This window comes from Aptenodytes patagonicus, chromosome Z (assembly GCF_965638725.1).
Source record: "Aptenodytes patagonicus chromosome Z, bAptPat1.pri.cur, whole genome shotgun sequence".
NCBI lineage: Eukaryota > Metazoa > Chordata > Aves > Sphenisciformes > Spheniscidae > Aptenodytes > Aptenodytes patagonicus.
In genome coordinates this window covers 9,731,241-9,751,199 of record NC_134982.1, presented here as the reverse complement: position 1 = coordinate 9,751,199, position 19,959 = coordinate 9,731,241, and the positions used below count along the sequence as shown (strand labels likewise).

Here is a 19,959-nt window from a genome sequence, read left to right as displayed (position 1 = left end):
GAAAGAGCTGAAATAGATTCATTTTGTTCTCAAAGCAAACACATTAAGGAAAGCCATCAAGAAGTAAAGAACATGGCATTTTTTTTTTTTAAACTGTGCTTTATTTAGGGCTAAGCTGGAAAGCGTCATTCAATAATTACAGAAGATTACAAGGAGTTTTAGGGAATTGAGAGTGAAAGAGCAGTTGTATGGAACTGCAGCTGCGTTACACATTTGTACTTCCTAGCTGTGGGCTCAGTCTGGCTGTCCTTACTCGGGCAAAATACCCGCTACATCCCAGTGGGAGTTCTGACAGAGTAAGGACTGTAAGATCAGGCCCAATAGGGAATTAAAAACAAAATAAAATAAAAAAAAAAAGAGAAAGGAAGAAAGTTTGAGATCGAGATAAAAAATACTAAGAAAAACAAACAAGAACATTGTAAAACCAAATAAAGAATCAGAAACATTTATCACACTGCTCGATTGATGCAAACAAGTGTGAATGATGTAAATCAAGTTTTAAGACTGTGAAAATAAATTATAATAAATATGATATACTTTAAAATATATGTGTTCTTAAATAATTAATTGTTTTTTCTGAGTCAGATTTTTTAAAGCAATGTCTTATTTTTTAACTGCTCTAAAGTCATTTACCAAAGATAAATATCGTGCTTTCATTAAATAGTTTTCCTTGTTTTTTCTCTATCATTACAATTAAAAGTCCTACAAAATATGCAAATTTATTTACAGAAAAACAGAGCCAGCATCTTTTTTTTTTTTAAACATCCCCCTGTTTTTCAAAATTCCTTGTAAACAGTTTCAGAAATTCTTCAAAGAGATTGTTTTTTTATTTTATTTTTTGTTTTTATTTTTTTATGTTATTTTTTTTTCTTTTTTAAGATTAAGGTTCTAGGCTAACCCCTTGCCCTGAAGGTTTCTAGAGCAAATATGGAAGCTACTGAAGCATAGGATGATGGGAATTTTGCGGACAGCAGATCATGAAGACATGAAGCATTTAGCTGTGTTTTGTTGTTCAAGTTAGAACTAACGTCTGATAAAAAGACAGCTGTTTTGTTTCCCATTTGCATTGTCTACAGAATTGAGTTTTGTTTTGTTTATTTTTTTTAATAGCTGGAATGCTTGCAGTTTAAAAAGCTGCCAAAATAGCCATTTCTCTCCTTTTTCTCCTCGATAAATAACAGCATCCAACAGCAATTGGCAGAGAGTAGGAATTTATGCTCAATCTAAACTCTACAAAAATTACAGTTCTACAACATCTTTGTTTTTAGCATTAACGCTAACTTCTATGTAGTATTATTTTTTTTTGCTTTTTTGTTTTTTTTTATGTTGTCTAATTTTTTCTATTATATAGGTATTTTAAACTTTCTTTTTTTTTTAAATTCTGTACAACTATTAGGATTTTAAATGGGGAGAGTTAGAAGCATTTACAAACCTTTTTTGCTTTCCATTTAATATCAACCATCTTTCCTTTCTCTTCTCTATGCCTTTTTATGTATTTATTTATGTATTTATTTATTTACTTTTTTGCTTTTCATAGATATCCATCTTACCTGCCTTTAACAGCGCGATCCTTACGTATTATACAGAAAACCATATGAAAGCTTCATAGACTCTAATTAATGTATAACCAAAGAACCTCCCAAAGTATCAAAGAACTATTATCTTGCTGTTTTAAAAGCATTTAAGCATTTTTTTTTTTAATTTTTACATATTTCATATAATCGCTCTCAAAAACTGTTTTAGGAACAGCTCAGAGAAAAGGAAAGAACTTCCATATTTTACATACAGCTACAAGTCTGCGGTAAAAAGTTTTGTCCTTTGGTCCCTATATAGCTAAGGAATGACAGATAAAGATGCTCAGTGACTGTTACCATGGGTCAGGCATGGTAACCGCATCCTTGGTGGCAAACAGGCACTCCTTTGTCAGTATCCAGGTTTGCATCTCCTGTTTGAAGAAAAGCCGCTGTGGTGATATCAGTGTCTCTTCAGAAATCCCGGTTGATCTTGTTCCTGTTCTGATTTTACTTATGTGTTTTTTTGTTTGTTTTCAAGCGCATGTCCTTCGAAGTCAGCAGATGTGATACTTTTCTTGAAGAAATGTTACAGTCTAAACAATCAAAGAGAGAATAAGTCTGAAGTCTTCAGCTTGATTGATATTTGCTGATATGTCAAAGGTGTAATCCAACAGTTCCCGTTTTTTTTAATATATATATACTTTTTTTTTTTTCTAAATGTGGCCCATTCAGCTGCTGCCCTAAAAAAATGAAGAAGATCATTGCAAATTAAATCAAAAAGGGGAGGGGGAAGTAGGGAAGGTGGGGGGGTATTTGGGACGGGGGGAAAAAAGACCTAAAAAATGAAAATGAAATTAAAACCAAGCCTGTTCTTTTGGGCCCAATCCTGCTCCTGTTGAAAGTAATGGGTGTTTTCTTCTCCCTTCAATTGGGACAGGATGGGGCTTCTGGTTTGGTGTTTTGCTTTTGGAGACATTGGCTCTGATTCTGCTCCCACTCAACGTCAACAGAAAGAATCCCCTTGACTTCAGTGAGAACTGGATCAAACCCAAAGTGAGCAAGGTAGTCACGATCATGATAAAGAAAAATACAATTGTTTCTAATAGTAATAATAATAATAAATCAAAATAATAGTAGGGCATGTCTACGTAAATCTGTATCACTATGTTTGTGCAGATAGATAGCTGCATTTTAATTATTTTTTAGTGCCTCTTTACAATGCCGGATCACAGTCTTGCTTGATGGGCTTTTGTAGTGTGAAAGGCATTGAGAAAGCATTGTTCTACATTTTAATGGGGTGCCATCTATGACAGTGTATGAGCTTTCTGTGGAGACAGAGCTGCCAATAACATCTAATCCTTTGTGAATATCAGAAAGTAGGACTTCGAACAGGCAATTTATAGGAGGTTAAATAAAAAAAAAAACCTGTTGGAATAAACTTTTTTTGCAAAAAAAATGTAAAGCTAACATTTCTTAAATAAAAAAGTTATTTAAAAAAAAGTAATCATGATCCGACTAGGCTTGACATTTAAGTAGGATGCTTAATCATTAAGGATTAGCTCTTATCTCTTTCTAGCAAGCAGGTTCTTCTTATACACTCGGTGATTTATTACATCAAGAAACTTAGAAACTGCAAAAGGTCCACTCTGGTGGAAAAGTGTCATGCGGAATATCAATCCATGCTGGCAGGTTTTCACACTGTTGGTTCAACAAACAGCAAACCGTACACAGCAGTCTAAACAATTACAACACCAAAAATAATAATAGAATAAAAAAATAAAAAACACTCGTCAAGGACCCTTTTTCAGTTGTAAACAAAAAGATGCATTTTGCTTTTTGATCTAGATGGTTTTTTTTCCCACTCAAAACAATCCCTCCCTCCCCATGAGCAATTAATTTTGGCTGGAGTTGCTGTAATACGGAACCTTAGAATTAAGAATTCTTGAAAAGACATACAATGAGGCTTTTCTTGGGGTTGCTTTTTTGGATTGCTATAGTTTTCAAACTACTGTTACTATCATTAGTCTTTTTGGTTTTGGTTTTGGTTTTTATTTTTAATTTTTAGAGAGTGATTTGAAATATCCTAAGGGGAAAAAAAGGTGTCAATTGAAAAAGGCCCCCAATTCTCCGGAAAAAAAATAAAATCACAAGATTTTCAGTGCAAAAAAATTAACCACGCATTTTTTTCTCTCTCTTTTTTTTTCCAAATTATCTGTAGTTATAACAATCCCATTTTTTCTAAAGAATTAGGAATCCATCTTTTTTTTTTCCTTCTATGTGACATCTAAAGAAGCATAAAACGCTGACGAGAAATCAAACGACAAATAAAGAAACCACTGCAAGCACCAAAAACAAAACGAAAATGAGCACAGCAAAAAATTGTGGCAGCACAAAGTCAAAAAAGGCACATGTGATCATGACTGGCCAATCATCAACTGATACAACATCCAAGAAAAATGCTTCAATCACGGCACCTGCACGAAACTTGACGGCATGTCATGCAACCAATTCTTAGCTTGTTACATGACGCCATCATGTCACACTTTCAACTTCGAGTTGATTTGAACTTACGGCCTGGGGGACTGTATTCTCCACTTTCATGTCATTACGTGAACTTTTTTCCTAGCTCAGCGCGAGACTGTGGTGGATTTGACTGGCTCTTGGTTGGTTTTGTTGGAATTTGATTGAATGACAAAAGAAGAAAAGATTTTTTTTATATATATATATTTATATATAGTGTGGAAAAAGGGAAAGGTGGGGGAAGAAGTTATATATAAAAATAATAGTAAAAAAAAGTTACAAACACAGCATCAGTCAAAAAGATCTAATGGAAATACTTGCCATTAAACTATAGAAAATGAAACAAGAAGGAAAGCAAAACAAATTAAGTGAATGGAAGAAAAAGAAAGAAAGGAGGAAGAAAAGAAAGAAAGGAAGAAAAAAACAGATGGAGGAGGCCTAGCCAGAGACACACACATAAAACACACACTTAAATGTAGACACACGATCAACAGTGAACAGGAACAGAACGTTATGCAGCCGCTGTTGAGGAGAGCATGCACTGAATGAATGAGCGCTCACACAGATCGGTTTGCAAAGTCTGGAAAATAAATACATTCGCTGCCAACCAGAATGCTTTTGTTAGCACCGGCCTTTCCCGCACCACCCCCAGCATCCTGGGCTTCACTGGTGGCTAGCCAAAGTCCTCTGGGAGCCTTTCCATTTCCTCGGATGGACTCCGGAGCAGGTACCGCTCTAATTCAATTACATTCCAAGTTTAAAATCATGGGGAAGTAATAGACCAAGAGCTGCTTTGGCTACTGAGAATTAAAAAAAAAATTAAAAAGAAAAAAAGAAAAGCAACTACTGCTGGTTGCTGCATGTCCATTTAGCGGTTCACAGGACGGCAGGCTCCGAAACACAGCAATGCTGGTATGGCGTGGGAAGCAGACTTGTAGGAGGACTTGGATGATATGATGGTCCCTAAATCAGCATCATTAAAAGAAGGACATTTACTCCTTTGGTGTTTGTCTCTGGCCTGAATTTAAAAAATAATGGAAAAAAGGGAGAGAAAGAGACAGGGAAAGGGAAAGGGAAAGGGAAGGGAAGGGAAGGGAAGGGAAGGGAAGGGAAGGGAAGGGAAGGGAAGGGAAGGGAAGGGAAGGGAAGGGAAGGGAAGGGAAGGGAAAGGAAGGGAAGGGAAGGGAAGGGAGGGAAGGGAAGGGAGGGAAGGGAAAGAAAAAGAAAAAGAAAAAGAAAAAGAAAAAGAAAAAGAAAAAGAAAAAGAAAAAGAAAAAGAAAAAGAAAAAGAAAAAGAAAAAGAAAAAGAAAAAGAAAAAGAAAAAGAAAAAGAAAAAGAAAAAGAAAAAGAAAAAGAGAAAAAGAAACTGCCAGGGGCTGGTTGCTACAATCTGCAGAAACACCCTGTTCCTTTCCTACAAAGGAAAATGTCCCTTTATTGGCCCAGGTAGTTTTGCCTCAGTAAACACCAAAAATCACTGCACACAATGATACACTTGTCTCAGTCAGCAGCTCTGCACCCTGTTCTTCAGGTATTGCCTTTCTATCCCCTTGGCAGGGCTCATATCTCTCCTCCCAGCCTATCTCTGAAAAGTCACTGCACGCAACTGAAATTTCACCTTGTGTTTGGTTGTCACGAGAATATTGTTGGCAGTTCTCATCCTGAAGTCATGCATGCTGGCTAGAGAAAATTCTTTCTCTGGCTTTTTTTTTTTTTTACTGTTTCTATATTTTTTCTGAGCTGAAACATGCTTTCTGGCTACAGCAGTTGTTCTCAGCTGACAAGAGACGATGCTGAACTAAGCCCCTGATCTGAGCACTGGCTTCAACTCTGCACTTTTCCCACAGTTGGCTGCTGTCTTGGTTGGAGCTGCTTCCTTCTTAATGGCCTGGTCCCAATGCCCTGCCCTTTGATGAACTGGAATTGTCAACCTGAGCTTCCTGGAGTTTGAGTGAAGGCAATAGACTGGTACCCCCAAGGCAGATGCAAGATCTGGGTCTACAGTTATTTCACAAGCCAAGAGGGAGAAAACTGTCTTTTCGAAGATGGCCCAAGGTAGAGCTTGTTGTCACTTTTGTCCCTGGGTACCCAAGGACAAGTAGTGTCAGCTGTACAGGTCCAGGCTGTGCATGAGGAAGAGGAAAGGGCCTCTAGCATCCTTCTTACCCCTCAGGGCTTTCTGGCTATGGCATACCACAAGAAAAAGAGCAGGTGGGGGAGGAAGGACAGCACCATCATAGCAAGACCTGGCTCTTTCCTTACCTCAGCTCTGCCAGCAGCAAGGGTTAGGCTTTATGAGGAAAAGGGCTAACAGTCTTTTCTCCTCTGAATAGAGCAAGGAGACAACAGGAATGGGAGAGATCTGGTGGAACAAATAATATCCTGCTCTAACCCTGGGAAGAGGCAGCAACACACATCTCCTGTCTGGGGTTGGAGTACAGGATGGCATGGGCTGCAGGGTCAGGGGTGGCAACACCGTGGGCAATGCATGTACATGTGGATGCTAGCCCCAGGCAACTATCAAGCTGAGGAGAGGTTCTTTGACATAACCTTGACTGGGGAAAAGATTTCCCTTATGGGTGAAGCAGGGAGGACCAGGTTGGTCTGGCAATGACCACTGGCTTTGGAGTGGGTACTACCATCCCTCTGCCTGTCCTCCAAACACACCCTCAGACACTGTGGATGTGACATACACACACAGACACACACAAACATATATATGTCCAGGTGAAGGATTAGGATTTGCTGAGGTTAAAAGAACAAAAAAACAAAACAAAAAACCCAGAAAATGTACTTTCACATGAAAGTCACATGTGGTCATCCAGTCTGCCTAACTTGGGTCTATATTTCAAGCACCAAATGAAGCTGTCCTCCTAAAGTAAGGGTCTACAGCACCTACCTAGTCAGTGGAGAGGAGAAGACCCTTTGATGGTCTCTAGGGACATATCTTGCCCACACAGCTGATGTATCTGAGTTTAGGCAAGGTTTGTAATAAACAGCAATATATGTAGGACAGTTGAGTGAGTTAGATGAAACAGGCTTTCAAGTGCACAATCCCTTTTTCAGGTCTTAAACTTGGGCAGACAGACTTTCCTCTGGAGGGCTACAGAGGCAAATGCCTTTCTCTGTTGACTAGGCAGAGGAGTTAGATACCTATCTTATGAGGACTGCTTCATCAGTGGCCTGAAATTGAGAGGCAAGTTAGGCGTCTGTGTTAGGCTGGACACGAGCCAAACTCATCTGCTTAAGAAAAGCAATTCACTTTGCTGGGAACAGGTATAAACTTTGGGTATTGCTGAAGTAAATTTGTGAGTAAAAGTGTTAAGGTTATGAAGACAAGTATATGCACCCTGGTTCCGAAGTGGTGCCTTGGAGATAAAGAAGCATACTTCCTGAGCAGTTAAGGTCTGTGCACAAAGACAGATTATGCAAAGTATCTTTGCTGCAGGTAAAAATGACCAAGAACTTGCTCCACTGAGCAAACCATAGCCAAATACATCTGGTAAATGCCAATATTCTTCCAACCCAGCTTCTTCTTTGAGGCATCTAAGTGGAGCCCGAGACTGTTCTCCTTAAACATTGGATAGAGATAATGGCTTAAAGTCCTAATGATGGGATTCAGGATGCAGACATCTCCATCTGAGCAAACCACTCTAGGCCACCTTTAGTGGAGACAGACAGGGCTTGTAGGTCCCAATTCACTTGTCCTAAGGGACCGTTCCAGATGACACTGTGAACCACGGCCAAGAGGAGCCTATATCTCTCTTGTGATTATAATGAGGACCCTGAATGACTAACTGTGAAGGAGTTAGTTACAGTGTAGGTCTATAACATCAGGGGAAATGAATCTCAGTAAAGGCCTTGGTTAGAGCAAACACAACTTTAGTCATGTTCTTGTAACCTGTGCTGTCAGCACAGTAGTCCTAATGCTACAAACACCTCTTTCACAGGAAAGCTTTTAACAGCAGCTTCTGGCAAGACTGTAAGGATCAGCTCTGCATTATGGGAGACATTCATTGCCCATGTTTAAGCCGGAGCAAGATTTACTTCCCCCAGAAGTCTTTGGCTTTGACTCATCTCATCTAGATATAAGCACTCAATTTAGGCGTCCATTTACCCTAAAATCTACAAAGTCCATGGAGTTGAAGAGTAACAATAATTCTGCTTAGCTAAGATATGAATGGGACTTGAAGGTGTCTCTTTTACTCTCCAAAGACTAGAAAGGAAATCTAAGGCCACCCAGTAAGTCATTTAGGCCAAGTGAGCCACCCATGGAAAGCTTCTCTGTGGCTGCTTTCTTTCACTGTTTCTGCATGAGTAACTGCATGCGTGGTTACCCCAGAAGAGACATTTATTGGCAATCTGTTCATACCTTCCATCCCTACTTTCTATGCACATGGCCCTGCTAAAGAGCAATGAAGTCCCTTGCAACAGCTTCTAATATTTCAGCTTTTCGTCTGTATTTCTTTTCTCCACATAGGGCTGAGTCATTGCTGAGACCTGATAGCCATAAACGTGGAGCTCTGGAGATAGACTAGGCTGTACCACCAAGACCACTGGATCATTTTCCAAGGGTGGATTTACCAGAGGATCAAGAAGAGGATGCTGAGGCAGCTTTGGTCCCATTTACACCACCAGCCTGGTGGGTAGTTATAGCCTGAATCCAGGTCTGTGCACAGCAGGCGGGATTCTGCCCTGTCTCTTGCTGGCGCTAATGGCAAATTGCCCCGGCTCCAATGGGAGAAGTATCACTACTCTTGCTAGTGTGACAAAGTCAATGTGTTACATGGAGCAAGATTTGTGTCCATCTGTACCACAAACTTTTGAAAGCAAGAGAAGGACAGGCATTTCCCAAAGACTTCATGAACTAAGAAATTGCAGATGATCTTCTTCAAAAGCACACAGCTCCTGTGCTCTGTGATGTTCACCATATAGTCTAGGGACTGCTAGGCTTGTGCAGCATCTTGCACACACCTCTCAGGTCATCTACCTGCTGTCAGGGTATGAATGTATCTGCTAAGCTTGCAAATGCAACCAGCTACAGGTGCAAGATCGCTCTGTGTCTTCGCAGGACCACAGAATTGACCTAACACTGCCTCCACCATGGTGGGCTACCAGGTTGAAGTTCTTCTACTGCATAAATCTACTGCCTCCTACTCCCTCGTTATTTCTACTGTGTCTTTCCCCCTAATCCTTCCTAGCCAAGTCTCCATGGATCATCTTCTCTATCCCTTTTTCTGTGCTGTCTTGAAGGCAAGGAACCTCTCCCCAGAGAAACTCAAAGGTCACCACTTCTTCCAGCACAAAAATGGCAGCCTCCTGTGCTCACGTCTAAGCCTCTGATCAAGCCTCATCACATTGCTCATGTGCCCACCACATATGTAGACTTCTTTACCTTTATGCAATAAACGTTAGTCTCTGTTTACACATACACACACTTCTGTTTGTAAGCCCGTCCAAAACTGCAGTCAGGATCCTGTCCTTCCATCTGCTGGAGCCTGTGCCCCAGCACACCAAGCAGGGCGGTGGAAATATTTTTCCTATGGGTGACAGATCTTTACAGCTGTTACCTCTGAGGCTGATCAATATTATTAAAATTCCAACCCGTGTTTTTCTCCCTCACCTTTCTTCTTGTTTCTATAGCAATTTCTCTCTCTGTTTTATGCCTCTGCACCAACTTTCTTCCAATGCTGGATGGCTCTGCTTTCCCTCTGCCTCAGCCCTCCTCTTCACCATACCAATAGCAACCCGCGCAGGTATCCCCTTCCACAGATCCTGCCCAGACTGTCTGGCAGAGGTGGAGGAAGGAGGCAGGTCTCTCCAAAACGGGCTCCATCCCTGCGAGAACTGCTGCTAAGGTTGTTGTGGGGAGTCCAAAATTAGGAGCCCAAATGTCAGAGTGGAAAGGGCAGTGGAGTGAAGGGGACGTTGCATCCGTGCTGGGATTAAATGAAGCCTGACCATTTACACTAGAAATGAGTGCATTTACCTGGATTCTTGGGGTGTTATTTTTAGGAAGAAAGAAAAAAATAAAAGAAAAAAAAAGGAATGTTTTTGTCAGATGCTTCAGTTCTAACATCTGAAGGTTAAAAAGGAGACAGAATATATATGAATCTTTATATACATGAATATGCACACATATATATCATACATATGTATACATACAGAGGTACTATATATACATACATATCAACAGAGACAATTACACATATACAGACAGAGAAGCTAATGTGATCTAACAGGGAGATGGGAGTCCAGCATTTTGAGTGATAATGTTTTCTGTGGGTTTCTTTTTAAGATGCTTGATGACCCTGCCTCATTTTTCCCATTTATAAATTAAAGGTGACGATAAAAATTAGCTCTTAAATTGTAATGCCCTTCTTTCAAATAATCGTATGACTTACTTGCTGTGCAGTGTTGTTACTAGGATTGTTCTCATTTAACTATGTTACACTAAGAGCTGGTGGAAAAATGAAAATTATTTTCCAGGGGAAAATTGTCATTATTTTGGCTTTCTTTCCTGTGAATATTTTAGTTAAAAACCAAAACAAATCTGGGGTGGGGGAGGTGGCCAGAGGAATAGATTAATTTTTGTCTTTTTTTAATCAATCTGAAAACCAATCCATTTTTAACAGGAATTTAGTGTTTTGAAGGCCAACATTTTTAATCAAGATAGTTTTGTTTTTCGTGCTGTTGGCATTTCTTTTTTAATCTACTAGAATGAAAATTTGTTCTGGAAACATCCAGTTTGGTCAAAATGTCACTTTTTGGTCACCCCTTCTTCCCCCAGCTGGTTTGATGAAAAAATGTCAAGCAGCAATAGCTGTGTCACTTCTGATTTATCTATTTTTCTAGAGCCATTAGTCTCAAGCAGCAGATGAAAAAGCACCACAATGGAATGGCCACTCCTGGAGAAGTCAGCCTGGACGGTCAGAAAATGTCACTGGTTCCCCATGTGGTGTTGCCTTTTCTTGCCCTGTCCCCAAGTGGTGGCAGGAGAGGTGGGCACAACATGACGGGGATCACGGGGTGGTGGAGACACTCCAAAGGAGATATGGAGGTGTGCGGTGGGAGGAAGAGTGGGGCTGGGGTGGGAAAAAGTGGGGATGCGGGGTGGGCTGGTGCAGGAGGGAGTTCTGGTCTGCCCGGCACCGGGGTTGCAGTAGGGAGCAATGGGTAAGGGCTGAGTGGTCACAGCCCTGGTCACCCTCCTCAGCAACATCCAGAATTTACTTGCTCATGTAAACATAGCCATGGCTCCCTATTCCTCTCTTAGCTGTGTTTTACCAACCAAGAACTCTGCAGGCAAAGGTCAGTGCAATAAGCTCAGGGCGGTAGTGATGGTAAAGGACAAATGTACGTTATGTGGTTACTTTTCCAGCAAAGCCTGTAGCCTCTTCCACTCCTGTTGGCCAGCTCAGTGGGTCCTGTGCCCTGATGAGCATTTGTCCTGCCTCATACAGAGTGCTCACTCCTGCTTTTGCTGCCGGTGAACATTAGGTGGGAGAGGAAATTAAGCTGTGTGGTAGCTACCTTTCTGCACATAATGAAAGGTTCTTTATTACAAGAGGGCCTCAAGGAGTTTGCTATCTCCTGAGCATTGTACCAACAATTTAATTAAAAAAATGTACATGGTTGAGAACCAAGTCTAATTGGGAAGCTGTGAGCAAGTCTCTGTGCCCAGTCTCCTCTGGTTCTGCTTTTTTCCCTCTGTAGATTGACTAGAGCTGATCAAAACGCTGATGAACCTGATGCTTCACTCTCCTGTTCTTGTTGCTGAGGGACAGATAGAGATGCTATGCTCATTCCCTGCTTCCTTTTCCCCACCAGACAATGGCATCTCCTAGGATGATTTCAAGACCCCTAATCAAGCCCAGCTCATGGATCTCAGCAGGTTGGGTTATGTTGCCTGTGACCTCTAAGCAGGTTGCCTAATACACCCTACCTGTGGGTCAAGTGCCTGCCACGAAACACGATAGTCCACAGCTGTCTGCCAGGCTGGGGATGAAGAATTTGGTCTGTAATTGCTCACCGGGAGCAGGAAAGAGTTGTTGGGGTGGTGTTTGTGTGGAGTTACACCCAGGAAAGGAGGAGACCCCAGCTCTCCTCCCAGCTGAAATCCCTGGCAGGGGTCCCCAGTGACTCCCCCAAGCCTGGTCCTGTGCCAGTGGCAGGAGGCAGGGCTGGACTCAGGAGCTACCTGGCCTGCCCATAGTTGGGGTGGCGGGGGCACCCTGTGCTGCAAGACTTCCCCAGTGCAGCAAATACTCATCCATGCACATTTTGCCCTGCATGGCAGGACTTGTACCTTGCAGCATCTCCCACATGAAGCCTCACACTTGTGGGTCTGCTTCCCTGTGGTATATAATGGGACCGTTCCCCAGGGGTGAGACTTCACCCTTCTGCCAAGTCTGTTCAACACCTCGCCTAGCCTCTGTACCCCTCTAAATCAGAATGCCGCCAGGAACACATACTCTCAGCTTGCAACACTCAATTACTCCTTCTGATATTTTATTTTTTTTTGCCTGCAGCTTCAAATTACTTTCAAGATGCACAGTGCAATTAGCTAAAAATATTTCCTGCTTCATTTTAATTGCACTAAAACTCTAATGTACCTCCAGCGAGGAGCAGTAAGGTGGAAATTGGTGCCCCAAATATTTCAAATTGATTAAAGCCCAGGATGACTCAATAAACTTACATAGTTCTATTAATTGTTAAATGTTATTAATTTTTTGTTAAACAAAAAAACTCTTCCTGAAGCCACATTCTGTATGATGTTTCTGAAACAAGACACTTTTGCTAAGGAGATGGTAACTCTCTGTGTTTGAGAAAGATAAGACAAGAATTTCTCCGTATAGTTGGAGCAGTTTCCCTCTGAAAAATTCACAGCTCTTGGCAAACTTTAGTATCTCAGAATTTGATTCTGAAAACATTTATGTGTGTGACTTACGTATGGGACCCATTTCACTGCTACAGCTGAGGTATTCATATGGTTCTAATTTAAAGCAGGCTAACATTTCTGTTCAAAACCTTTCTTGGTGGAAAATGCAGGTGATCAGTCAAACATTATGATTGCTTAAAAAATAATCAAATTTTTTTGCCTGAGAATTTAAAAAGAAATCTAAAACAAAACAATTTTTCTGAAAGCACTGAAAACCAATGTGCTCATTTCTTCATTCCCATGATGGCTCATTCATAAGACTACTTCAATGTACTTTGAAAAAAGTATCAAAAACAAGTCCCAGATTCCATTTGCATGCAGTGAAGAGTCTGATCAGTGTCAGTCCTTTGGGTTTCTGGTTCGTTGTCACCTCAGACAGCCTGTGCTTATGAAGCCTGTCCCCTTGTGCCTGCAGCTGTGCGGGCTGGGAGTGCTATCACCCCCTGATCCCACAGAGCTGAACCCCAAGGCTGGACACCTTTAGCTCTGCTGCTGAGATTTGCTTTGTAACCCATTTTATTCTAAATCAACCTGTGCACCTTAAATGGCTGAGACAGCAGGTCACTGCTGGTCTAGCTGACTTTAAATATGTCAGGAAGCTATCACATAGCTGGCAGAAATGAGGTGGTGGGGGAGACACTGAGCAGCTGGAAATGGAAACCCCATCAGCTGATCTTGCTGCAGCTAAAAGTTGAAGTGTGACTATGACCATAGGCTGTTAAGTGGTGTGTGATGTTCCAGCCTCACATCCTAGCCCCATAATTAAATTCTCTAATGCTAATATTAATGGTCTCATTGGTTTGAGATTCAGAAAAATACTGCAGTCATCTGAGGTCCTGAAATTTTGTCAAAGGACGTCAAAAGAACTGCAGAAAGGATTAATACCTATACCTATTATTTCTAAGGCTATAATCTATATATCTAAATTTGATTTGTTTTATTTTGTTCTGTTTTACATTTTTAGAGCCAACATGACAAAGACATTGTGAAAGGTGATTATGAATAGACTTTGGCAGTGAGAATTTTCAGTGGTCAAGGTGCCTAGAGAGGCTATCCCCAGGGCTGCAACAGTTCTCAGCTTTTTTCCCTTTTCTAGTCTTCAGTTCTCAAATGCACTTCCCAACTTGGGTAGCAGTCAGGGCTTGCATGTTATAGAGATGTGTTTAGGAGAAACCAAGGTGAGACCCAAGAGCTTGTTTCACATGGGCCATCAGTGAGGTATCAGATGAGACTTTCAGAGCTGCAATGAATTCAGCAAGTTTCTCACCAGTCTCGTACAAATTACAGGCTCATGTTAGTCTAAGCCTTTATGTTCCTCCCTGTGCCTGAGGGCTAGGGATTTACCTGAGTGAGGAATGGTGGTGGAGTAGAGGTGGGATTGAGTACGTCTCACCCACTTCTGTGGCTGTGAATGAAGCCTGCTAGTGATGGTGGCATCCATGGCAAATATCAGAAAGATGCTGCCTACCTCTGCAACTCTCTGCCTCTTCTGCACTCTCCAGGGCAAGAACAACCTCTGACCATCTCCAGAGCAGCTCATGTCTGCAACTGATCCTTACACAATTTTGAGGGAAATTGAAGGTGCTCAGCTGCTTGCCAAAGGGCACATTGAGAAGATAAGTCTCTGAAAAAAACCCAGCCCCTTGCTGCTGGTGTGCAAGTCCATTCACTTGCTTCCTCTGCAGCAGAACTCCAGGAAGGCAAGTACTGGCTCCTCCTTCCCCGTGGGAATATAGGAGACAGATTAAAGAGAAGGGGAAAAAAAAAAATCATTTCACAGCTAGTCTGCCCCGAACAAGAAAAGGTTCCCGACACCAACAAACTAATCAACACTGAAAGCTTATGAGGTCAAGGTTTCCCTTCTCCCCCATTATTCTTTTGATTTTTTCTGACTGGCTGGGACTTGAGCACTGCCCTGGCAAGTCTATAAATATAAAAACCTTTCTTGCCTTCGTCTGGAGCACACAGAAGACCATTTCAGTACCTGTGGGGAGAAGTTAAAACTAAACCAAACTAAAGCAACTTACAAAAAACAACTTGTCCAGCCAGTCTTCAAGTGCTGACCATGAATTGCTGTAAGTCAGGCCCAAGAAGCTTGTCTCTGCTCAACGTGAAATGGGAAAGGCAGCTCTCCCTCCTAAGAGCAGGCCCTGCGGATTCAGTGTTTCGTGTGAAGACTTATGGCCAGGAATGCTAATGCCAAGCAACTGGCAGAGCTGGCAGCAGGGTGTGAGCTGTGCCTGAAGCAGACAGCTTGGGACCATCAGGGCTGAGCTCTGAATGTGTGGGCTGCCTGGAGCTCCTCAGTGCCTGTGCCTCCTCCCGTGCTCCATGAAACGCTGTTGAGCCATCTTGGGCAGCCATGGGTGTACAGCTGCTAGGAGTTTCCCTGACCTGGCCACCAAGAAGATCCCAGCCTTTGTAGACTCTTTTCCACTGGCATCTATAGGGTGCAAAATGGTCCTGAAGACAAATGAGGAGTGTTTATAAACCCCCTGGGCATGGAGGGAAAATGGCAGAGGATCTGGGAATATCTATGGCTGGTGCTGCACTGGACATGTTGGCAGCCCCTGTCCTAAGGAGCTGCTCATTCTCTCTGCGGTGCAGCACAGGGAACTTTACTCAGCAGTCTTTCAGTGGCAAAGGCAAGGCTGCTCCCTCCATCTTTCCTGTCCTTGGGCTCTCTGTTAGGCTCCGTGCTCTGTCAGTGAGTACTGTTGCTCTGTTTGGTAGAAAAGGGGAACAGAAAAATGCCCCATTCCCTACCAAGGTCTGAGAAACAGGAATCGTAGCTGCAGCATAAGCTTCTCTGATGGATTCTGCCTCAGGAAAATGAAATTAAGATTTCAGCAAACAAGCCCCAGTTCTGTGGTACCAGTAGAATAAATGACATCTGATAATTGCTAACTCCTTTTGCTTATTCTTTGCTCTGTTCACCCCATCAGTCTCTCCAGATTATATTTTCAGCTGAGTTTAATGAACGCCATTTATTAAACTAACACCAGGGTTCTGCTCTGGCCTCAGACAGATGTGCCTGCTAATATGAATCATTTTGTTCAATTGGATTATTCTGATGGAGAGCGGATCCCCGCCACTCTGAGGAGCACAAACAAATGGGGAACAGCTCGCCTCCAGTTGTGACCAGCCACTCGCATTCATTAGGAGGCAGGTCCAGGCTCTGCAGGCAGCTTGGCAGGGTGATGTCCCTACCGCTCCCGTCAGCCGGTGCTTCTGCTCCTTTCCATTTCCCCATCACGTACAGAGAGAGCCCAGATCTCAGTATGGCCCTGAGCCTGGCTTGTCGGTGGGACATGAGCAACACTGCTACCTTTCCTGTGTTTACCAGCTGCACGGGCAACAGGATTCATCTTCTCCTTTGTCACTATGAATGGTCCCTATCTGAATGCAAAACAGACCCCCTAACTGTGTATTCTTCCCTTCCCAGTGTGCCATGTCTGACCTCCTTTACATTGACACCTGAGAAAATGTAGACTACTTATTTGCTATTGATCCTTCTTTACTCTGATCTTCTCCAATTATTTGGGCAAAGGGACAGGGATGATATGCTTTTAAAGGCTTGTATTAATCAGAGAAAAGAAATAAAATCCATCTGAAATCTCCCAGACAGAGATCCCCTCAGTCTATCGTTTGGGATTTTAGTGTTGAAAATTTTGGATCAATCTCTGTAATATGTTGTGTTCAGGCACCAGATATCCATCTATCTGTCTATCTCAATACAAATCCTACCTTCTGTGAACCATAAAACTCCTAGCAGAGTGACATTACCACTTCTCACATCAACAGAACACACTGAGCACACATAACTTGGGGAAAAATTGCAAAGGCAATTTGAAAATTCAGAAGAGAAAAAGCAGAAGATTTCTTCTCCCTGAGTGTAAGTGGCCAAATCCCACAACAAGTCTTTAGTCGGCACAAATCATCATCACTCCATTAAAGCCTATTTTTTCCCCAGGTGAAGGACAGGCCCAGCACTTCTCCAGCTACCTGTGATCCTCAGGACAACTCAGTCTACAGCATTTCTGAAGGAAGAAATGATTTTCATTTTAATCTTAAGCAGCACGTGAAGTTACTTCCAGGAATCACTGGTGAGAACCAGAAGCCAGACTGTCAGAAAGTGGGGCTGTGCTGAAAGAGGAAAGACCCCAAAGCCAACCATGGTGCCAGCCCATGTGCCTTTACTAACAGCCCTTTAGTGTGCTCCTCAACAAAGCCATCTACCGAGAAGTTAATTCCTACATTCAGGTTTAAGTTTAGGGAGGCTTCTCCCGGAGCAAGGTATTCCTTTACTCCTCATCAGGATCTGTGCACCTTTCTCTAAATTGCATTACTCTGGTCCTTATGGGGAACAAGAAAAAGACCTATAGGAATTCCTGATGGGATTTTTTTCTAACAAGGTCTGTACAGTCTGTACCAAATAATGCTCTTGTAAGCTAAAAAACAGAAGACAGAAAACCCTCAAATACACACCCTTCTGAAAACACCAAATCTCTTAAGAATTGACGTGTAAGAGCCCAGTTTTCTAAAGGAATTGTTGGGCTGCCTGCCTGGCTTCCTGTCACAGGGCCCAGCCTGCCACGGTGGAGCAATGTGTGCCATGCAAGGAGAATGCACAGAGGAAAATAAAGAACGTGGCAAGCATTGACTTGTCATATGTCACAGGAGATGGGATGCAATCTCTACTGATAAGTGGAGAAGCTTCAAAAGAGGAGAAAAAAAGAGAATCTTATCCAGCAAAGACAAATTCATAGCTGACTGCACAGCCCGTGGGTTTCGTGGCCCAATCATTTCCAGATCCTTAGAAATCCAGGTAATGAAAACCTATTTTCTTTTGGAACAAACTGCTTTTTAAGACAGATATTATATTACAGCACTCTACCATGACAACCAGGGCTCTGGTCCACAGCATGCCCAAATGAACCAAAAGATGTCTGTTGGCTTCAAGGACTGGGCCTCATATAGCCAGAAATCTCAAAGGTAGACATCTCATTTCTGTGAGGATTTTATAGAGTTACCCTGCTCTGCATAGAAGGAGTGCTTCAGACAGACCAGCTGCTGGTCCTGTCCTACACAGGAAAAAGGGGACATCTGAAGAGGCAGGGAGGGACAATATCTGTCCCAATAATTGGAGAAATCTGCTTTCTAAAGAGGATCACTTGAGTGTGCAGCTTTCCAGGGATGCAAGATAATTTCTTCTGTTTGTAAGTCATTGTTGTATAAAAGGATTTTTAAAATAAGTCATAGGGATGTGTTTGGAGATAGGCATGGTCATTCCCTAGTATCTCTGCTCTAAAAAGACCAGAGTGGCCAGAATTGTGACATTGCGTCTCCCTCTAGAATTGCAAATAACTGAAAAGTCTCTGCTAGGAGAACATTTAGAGTTAAATAAGTAACAGGGGGCCTGAATCCTTGGCTGCCATAAATCAGTGTCACTTCACTGACTTCAGAGGAGCTGGTGATTGATGCTGCCTGAGAACTTCGCCTGATCATGGTTGTGGTTAGTACCTTTCCAGGCAGAGCACTGAGTTTTCATTCACTGCTTCTTGGTTGGGAAATAACTTGACTGCTGTTCTCCTTTCCCCTCCAGCTGGGCCTTCTACCCAATATTTCAAAAAGGTTGGATGAAACTCAGCTATGTGGAAAAATGACTCATTTGAAATAAAAGGTGTCTTTTCTCTAACTGCAGTCACAGGGCAGGACGAAAGACACCTGAGAAACAGGGTTTGCACCGTAAACCTTCAATTCTCTGCTACAGTGGAATCAAACACTTCAGAGACCAGAGTTTTGATATTCACTTGTATCTGGCCAAAGTTACCGTACCCATGAATTATTCAAATATGCAATTATTGCATTTGATATATCACTGGGTATAACTGTGGGAATGAGAAACAGTGTTCTAGTGCAGCTGATTGTATATGCCTTCCAAACCATGAGGACATCAGTTTAAGGTGCTCACATTGATGGAGCACTCTGCAAGCCCTTATTAAGATTCTTGCCAACTCCTGTAGCAGTTTTTCCCTGCAGAGTAAATTTCATGGAGTTTTTTAGTCTCCCTTTTCTTTATACCTACAGTGTAAGTGCCAAACACTACCCCATACCGCTTCAATTCATGGTTCTGCAGTAGCTCTGAAAGGTCAGTGGCAAAAAGATCAGATCATTTTCAGCCTACTGATCAATGCTACACAAGTGACCTGAGTTCTGTGAACCATGTGTTGGAGCTGACTTGTAACTTTGACTTTATTGGGAGCTTGCAGTTTCCTGTATTAACCTTCTCCGTTAATTCACTTTTCCTTAGGGCCAGAGGGCTCTGTCCTGCCTTTGTCCTATACCGTCCATATCGTCTTTATCTGGACAAAAAAGCATGTTCATGATGCTGTTGTTTTCTTTTGGCTAAATACACCAGAGACAGATCTATCAGCCTCCAAGCCTATGAAGCACAGGGCTGTCTAAGAAGAACATCTCTTGCCTGAAGTCCTAGACCTTTATGGTCTCATACACTGAGCTTCAAACAACTTGCTCTTTGCTCTCTCTCCAAGTACTTGCATTTGAAAATTGATAACATGCTTCTTTTCTGTCTGCTCATTAGTGGGTACTGCTCTCCCCAGTGACCCAGTATCACAAGATTTTGCTGACTTGTCACTTATTTGAAGGTCCTGTAGGAAAATGACCACATTTGTTTTTAAACCTCATTCTGGATTTTCACAAGTCTCTTTCATTGTGCATCTTTCCCCTCTCTCATTCTCTTTGTACCTGTTTTATTTAGCAGAGGTTTGCATTCTGTCAGTGTTTGCTGCTGCTGGAACATTTTGGCTATGGGTGTCTCCTGTGTTTTTCCATCTCTCTGGTTCTTGTTTCAAATCACTGATGCTTAAAACATCTACCTTTTCCTTCAAGTTGCAGTCCCTCGTGCACTGGCCCAGCAGATCTCTGTGCTGGATGAACCTAATAAAAAAGTTCCTTCAAAG

General features: G+C 42.2%; 1 protein-coding gene across 14 annotated transcripts in view; it reads right to left on the bottom strand.

Annotated features, from left to right (window-relative positions):
* Nucleotides 1-560: 560 nt before the first annotated feature.
* The window catches only part of LOC143172364 (CUGBP Elav-like family member 4), a 719,169-nt gene continuing 699,770 nt past the window's right edge, over nt 561-19,959 (bottom strand). For 11 of the 14 annotated variants that reach the window (XM_076361730.1, XM_076361722.1, XM_076361727.1 and 8 more), the window contains one exon: nt 561-2,254. The gene's annotated coding sequence lies outside the window, so the exon portion shown is untranslated. Of the gene's footprint in view, nt 2,255-4,085; nt 4,174-19,959 lie in introns of all 14 variants that reach the window. The other 3 variants (XR_012997334.1, XR_012997335.1, XM_076361718.1) reach the window with 3 other exon arrangements.